Source organism: Alosa pseudoharengus, unplaced genomic scaffold (genome assembly GCF_046254945.1).
Source record: "Alosa pseudoharengus isolate Yale_2024_CS ecotype anadromous, Long Island Sound unplaced genomic scaffold, YU_APseudo_1.1 YU_APseudo_1.1_scf_14, whole genome shotgun sequence".
NCBI lineage: Eukaryota > Metazoa > Chordata > Actinopteri > Clupeiformes > Clupeidae > Alosa > Alosa pseudoharengus.
The window spans coordinates 6,241,238-6,247,256 of record NW_027468609.1 but is presented as its reverse complement, the minus strand read 5'-3'; the positions used below and the strand labels follow the sequence as shown (position 1 = coordinate 6,247,256).

Sequence of the window (6,019 nt, the reverse complement as noted above, 5' to 3'; positions counted from 1 at the left end):
TGAATTTCTCAAACTATACCCATCATTTTTATAAAAATACATTCACATCATAACATATCTTTACCATGGAGTACAGTGTACATGATTATCACATTTGTATCCATTAGGGATGCTAGAGGGGCCCTTTCCTAGGGGGAGCTACAGCAGACCAAAGCCCCTCCCATTTGTGGCCCATGCTACAGTCTCTCAGGTTGGGTCCTACAACTTCACTTAAAAGGTCTGATGGCAAGAAATGCCATTAAACTTCTTTGCTGTCCAAGTGCAGCAGCATTGAACACAGCATGTTTGACAGTGTTTTAGGTAGATAGATAGATAGATAGATAGATAGATAGATAAATAGATAGATACTTTATTGATCCCCAAGGGGAAATTCAAGAATATGAGATGAGGGTTTGTTGAAAACATGAACAGTTCATGGCTTTGATATGATTTAGACTGACCATGGTCTGTGATAAACCAAATTTGAAAACACTCTGTTTCATTTAAGACAGTAGTGAAGATAATCCAGAATGTGAAAGGTTAAAGGCCATTTTGTCTTCTTCATTTTGTTTGACATAAGTGTCAGTCTCTTTACCTCAACCCTCTCACTCTCACATCATCATGGTGTTAAAAAAACATTTTCCATCAGTCTGACCCAATCACTGAGCTCTTGTCCTTTAATGGTAAAGTGAACCCCTTCTGACGGAAATCCGCATCAAAGGCCCCTGCAGTAATCAACTCGCTGCTACCTGCTCAGTCACAGAGATGGACGAGCTGGGTGTCACCGCCCTCACGGTTTTGTGTGAGTAGTAAACATTTTTACCACTGATCTTACTTACAGTTGTTTATGTTTTATTGATGCTGACACATTACTTGTTATTTTTTTCAGTCATGCTATTCTATGGTGTGGAGAGAGTCTTTGGAGAAGTGGTTGAGAAAAGAGTCCAACCAGGAGGAAACATCACCTTGCAGTGTAACTCAGAAACAGAGGTGGTAACTATAGAGTGGAATAGAAACTGCACCCATGTGTATCAGCCACCTTTCTCCATAGTAGGTATTTGGGCTCCACCTCGCTTCAGTGTTACAACCTCAACTAATTCCAGTGTTCTGAGGATTGAGAACATCACTGAGGGTGATCTTGGTCTTTACTACTGCACCGGCTCAAAAACTGACGTGTCAGGATTAGAAAAGGGAAGGGCACCGAAAAGGGAACCAATTGGCAAAACTTTCAAAGTCATTTTTGAAGGTAAATTCATTACTCAGTACTGTTATTGTTTTGCCTGTGAGATATCATCTATGTGTGTATACATCTGAATGTGTGTGTTTGTGTGTTTTTCTATAGAAACCCTTCCCAGTGCTAAGCCTCCCAATTGTCCTCCTGAATGTGGGCACTGCTGGATTCTGCTGGTCAGTTTGTGTCCCACATGTATAATACTCACCGCGTTCATCTCCTCTACTTGCATGTACTGTCTACTCCGTACAAAAGGTACTTCACTCTCTTCACTCCACCCACGGCTCTCCACTCAGGACAGATATCTGTTGTAGAAACCAAAATGTGGGTTTTTGTGAGAGATTTTTGGGAACCTAGAATGCTTTTGTGTTGTATCACTATTTTATTTTATTTTCTTTGTCAAAAGGGTCAAAGGAGAAGGAGCTTTCTCTGGGATATACAATCACAAAGAAAAGCAGGAGACAGGTATTCATATGTACAGAGTTGCATTCTGGAACCCCAGAGATCAGACGATCTTGATTTATTTTTTCTATTCTGAATATTTTGTATACTGTTTATCTAAATATGATCTATATTTTAACAAATGTTTAAGGATGAAGACCTTTGCTATGCCTCCTTGGACATGCCTACCAGTAGACACAAGCCGAATCCCAAGAGAAAGAGTCAACAGAATACGGACTTCAGTACCTACTCTGAGGTCAGAACTGGTACAAACTAGAAGTATTACCTGCTGTGCTGAGACTTCAGCCTTCTCTCCTGCCATGATTCCACAATTATCTGGCATTTACGGATTTACTTTCCGATATATTTTACCATTGAAACCAGCTAAATTTAAGAATGTTTGTGTGATAATAGGCCTAACCATGTATATTACAATGCATACTTAACACATAACACACTTTATTTATAAAATAAGCTGTTGATGTAGTGTTGTTCAAAATGTACTGTGTAAATGACTCCAATGTGTCATGCTGATGTTTAAGTGTACTGTTGACTTTGTTAATATAACATTACTTTGGTCTTGTTTTTGTCTTTATGTGTAAATGCAATCTTTCTTTTTTAAGTAATGAAAGCAATGTTTCACTGCATTATTTTAATTTCAAAACTGACAGAAGTGTTTGTAAAACATTTTGATACCGAAGAGCAGATTGAAATGCTTCCATAACATTTCTGCTACAAAAAGGAACTTGTCTTGTTTTCCGATTTGTGTGAGCAATGCCTCCTGTATTGAAAAATGACAGATCACGGTCAGATTTCACAGAAACCAGAACGTCATAGGTTTGATTTCCAATTGCCACCAATGTACCTCCGAGCAAAGCACCTGAGTTAACTCAGGGGACTGTCCTTGCAGCTGGTCTCTGGTCTCTGTAAGTCACTTTGGATAATAATGTTGGCTAAATGCATAAATGAATAAAATAGTAACTCATTAAAAATGATTCCAACTGCATTGTTATTTCCCTGTTTCTACATCTGTGTAATGGTAGCCAGCAGGTATGGAACTGCAATTAGTAAACAACTTGAAGGGAAACTCCCGACTAACAACAACTTTTTTACATTTTCGCTTGGGACCAAAATCCCAAGCGAAATGCAGTTTTGAGTAAGACCGGAATATGCATTTACAACTAAATATCATATAGCATAGCCATTGGAGACTTTTGACTTCGCTACGTCAAAGAAAATTCCTCTTTTTATCCATTATCTAGGCTCAGTAAAAAACATTAAATGTCTTTGCTGAGAGGGTCTCTGCAGACAAACTGAAGTATTTTTACCTTTGTAAGTGTAAAGCAAGGGTTTAAAAAGGACTGTTTGTGCAGTCAGTGCTTTATCTTGCCCCCCTTCCGGTTGCTGCCATCTTGTGAGGAGAAAGTCGATGCTTTTGTGTACGTTATGGTTACTTAGTACCCATACTTACTTCAAGTCCTGTTTGTTTGACAGGTTACGTTTGAATTATTCTGCATTGATATCAGGTCTGGTTTGTTTGTCTCTTGATTGTTAGGAAGTCAAAGCCCTGCAACAAGGAATGTATATGTTGCCCAGACCAAAGTACCTAACCTAGGTGTGTGCGATTATGTGGAAGTCAGGATGAACTAATAGTGAATGCAATGCAAGAGGACACCAGCTTAGCTCCAAGTCCTGTACCAGCCCACACACCGTCTCCTCAGAACAACCAGACTGTGTGCAAAAACGAAATGAAAACGGCCAAAAACACACACTAAACAGGGACCTCTCCAAACAGGAAGAGGTCAAATCCAACCAAGGGTCCTGGGCTAAAACACAGAGGCACTGGTAGGCCCACGAGCAGGCCAGTCCAACCATGCCAAACCAAATATTTCTATTAAAGCTACTTCATGGCTCTAAATAGCTAGTCAGTAGCTACCAGGTCAAAGAAGCAAGCAGATGAGGTGTCTTGGTGAAAGTGCACTGCTACCAGGCACACCATAACAATGATTGTTTTTGTTTAGTTGGCTCAAGCTAATTTGCCGCGAGATAACGTCACTAAAGCCAAGAGAGAGTCGTTCATACATACTTTCACAACATTTTGTGTTGCCATGCAAATATTCAGTCCAAAATGAATATAATGACATCACTCTCACCGAGATTCAAACCATAGATCCTGGAGCCATATCCTGATTATCTCTCCGCTACACTAAGCCTCATCCTGTTCACGTTAAAACTGCTAAAAAGTTGAATGACTAGAAGCTTTGGTTGCTAGGTAACGGTAAACAACTTGAAAGATCGTAATTCTTGATTTCGCTTACAAACTGATGGTGTTATAGCCTGGAAAATCCAGACCCTGATAATCTAGAAAGATTAAGGGTCTGGCAAAGAACAATGTAATGGCCCAACTCGAGGGGCGGCAACAAGCATGCATTTAAAAATCTCACTGCACGCAAATGGATAACACTAGACCTATTCGGACTTCGACGCAATCGGATAACACTACGACCAATGTGTACTGTCCTCCAACGTTGCAGCGCTGTCTTCATCAGTTTAGCTGGTTCCCCGGAATGTTGGGGTAAAAGTAACGTGCATTATTGCTTTTTGCCAGAGTGTCTCGCAGAGACAATTCCATTGTGCTCTCTCGAGAACTCTGGATTTCCAGGGTAATGGTGTTATGCGTTCACTGAACAAAGTTTATGCATATTAAACACCACTTTTCCATCAGAAAGCTTGTTGTAAAAATCTTAACTTGTTAGGATAACTTAGGACCTAGGTAGGCCATCCCCTAGGCCTACCGTTTCTCAAAATGGTCCGCCATGTTGGATAGCACGCATTTCCAGTTTTTAGGTTTGGGCAGAGCCCATCTACGGAGAGCCTGGCCACTCCGTATTAAGTCCCATTGTACCGAATTTTGGTTGCAGTTCCACCAGATTTCCACTGGGGGCGATCGCCATGAGTGCAGAATGAATGGGAGTCAATGGAGCTAGACGGCTAAATTTGTCTCTTTCACCTGATTGTCGTTGACAAATCTCAGATTTGATTGTAGTTTGTATAACTTCAACATGGGTTATAGGTCAAAAGTTGAATGAACGAGTACTTATGTCCTTTTGTTTTCTTACAGGTTGGGTCGTTGTTGCCCATAACACGTTAGCATTGTGCTAATGAGTGACGTCATTGACACGTTTGAAAGGCTTTTTAGAACAATTAAGTGACTTTAAAAAATATAATACTCAACCAAGTGTATTTTCTTTGCCTCCCCTTTCGAATACAATATTCAAATGACTTGGAAAAAAATCCCGAGAAAAGTGGATTTTGAGGGGTACAGCTCCATAGACCCCCATGCATTCTGCACTCGTGGACGAGCGCCCTCATGTGGAACCACAGAAGGAACTGCAACCAGTTCAGAAACCGGAAGTTTTCCGAGAGTGGCAGTTCTCCCCTCATTCTCTGGTTTGGGTGTAAATAAAAAAAATGCCTCCATTCCACTAAAAATACCCGGGTGCAATTAATCACTCCGAACATATATTTAGGTGTGATGTATGGCATATGGCACATCAATTGTTGAATGCAGAGTCCAACAGGAAGACATCTCCCTTCCCTTTGACTTGAAACCAAATATGGGTAAATACTGTATATAATGGCACAGGAACTGTACTCAAAAGTATCAGCTAAACATTTGTTGTGTTTAACAAATGGGCTCCACCTCGCTTCAGTGTCATATAGAACCCCAACTAAATCAATTGACCTCAGGATTGAACTAGTACTGCACTGGAGTAAAGAATAAAGAAATATACTGTAACGTCATTTTTCGTAATTGTCAAATTGTTTTATGTGTGATATAGACTAACATTTATGTGTGTGTGTGTGTGTGTGTGTGTGTGTGATATAGACTAAATGTAGAGCGAGGTATAAACATACCATCGAGGCTCAGCGGTCAGTGGTCCAACACTCAGATGATATGAAACGTCATCTGTAACAGGCCACAACCTGACCATGAAACAACCACTGCATTGCACAGACTTTGTGAGATGGCAGGCACAGCGCAGGACTGTATAGCATCACACACCCACACACAAACACTCCCACTAGCAGTGTCAGTACAGCCATTTATACAGGAGAGGTGAAAACAAGCTTCAGTACAACAATGCGATTCTGTCTCTGTGTGTGTGCGTGTGTGTGTGTGTGTGTGTGTGTGTGTGTGGCCTCCATGTTCTTCTCCTCTAGAGCAGTGCTGGATGCTGCTGGTCAGTCTGTGGCCCATTTATGTTTTTTTCTGCATGATCTCCTCCACCTGTGTGTATTACACAGACTCATGCTGGAAACTCAAAAGATAGAAACTTCTACCATGTACAGTACGGTGTACCGTAG

General features: G+C 40.8%; 1 long non-coding RNA gene across 1 annotated transcript; it reads left to right on the top strand.

Moving 5' to 3' along the window:
* Positions 1–647: 647 nt before the first annotated feature.
* On the top strand, positions 648–2,621 carry LOC143122354 (uncharacterized). The gene is made up of 5 exons (XR_012986651.1): positions 648–781; positions 869–1,225; positions 1,322–1,465; positions 1,617–1,675; positions 1,803–2,621. It is a non-coding gene; the product is annotated as an uncharacterized LOC143122354 (long non-coding RNA).
* Positions 2,622–6,019: the final 3,398 nt, after the last annotated feature.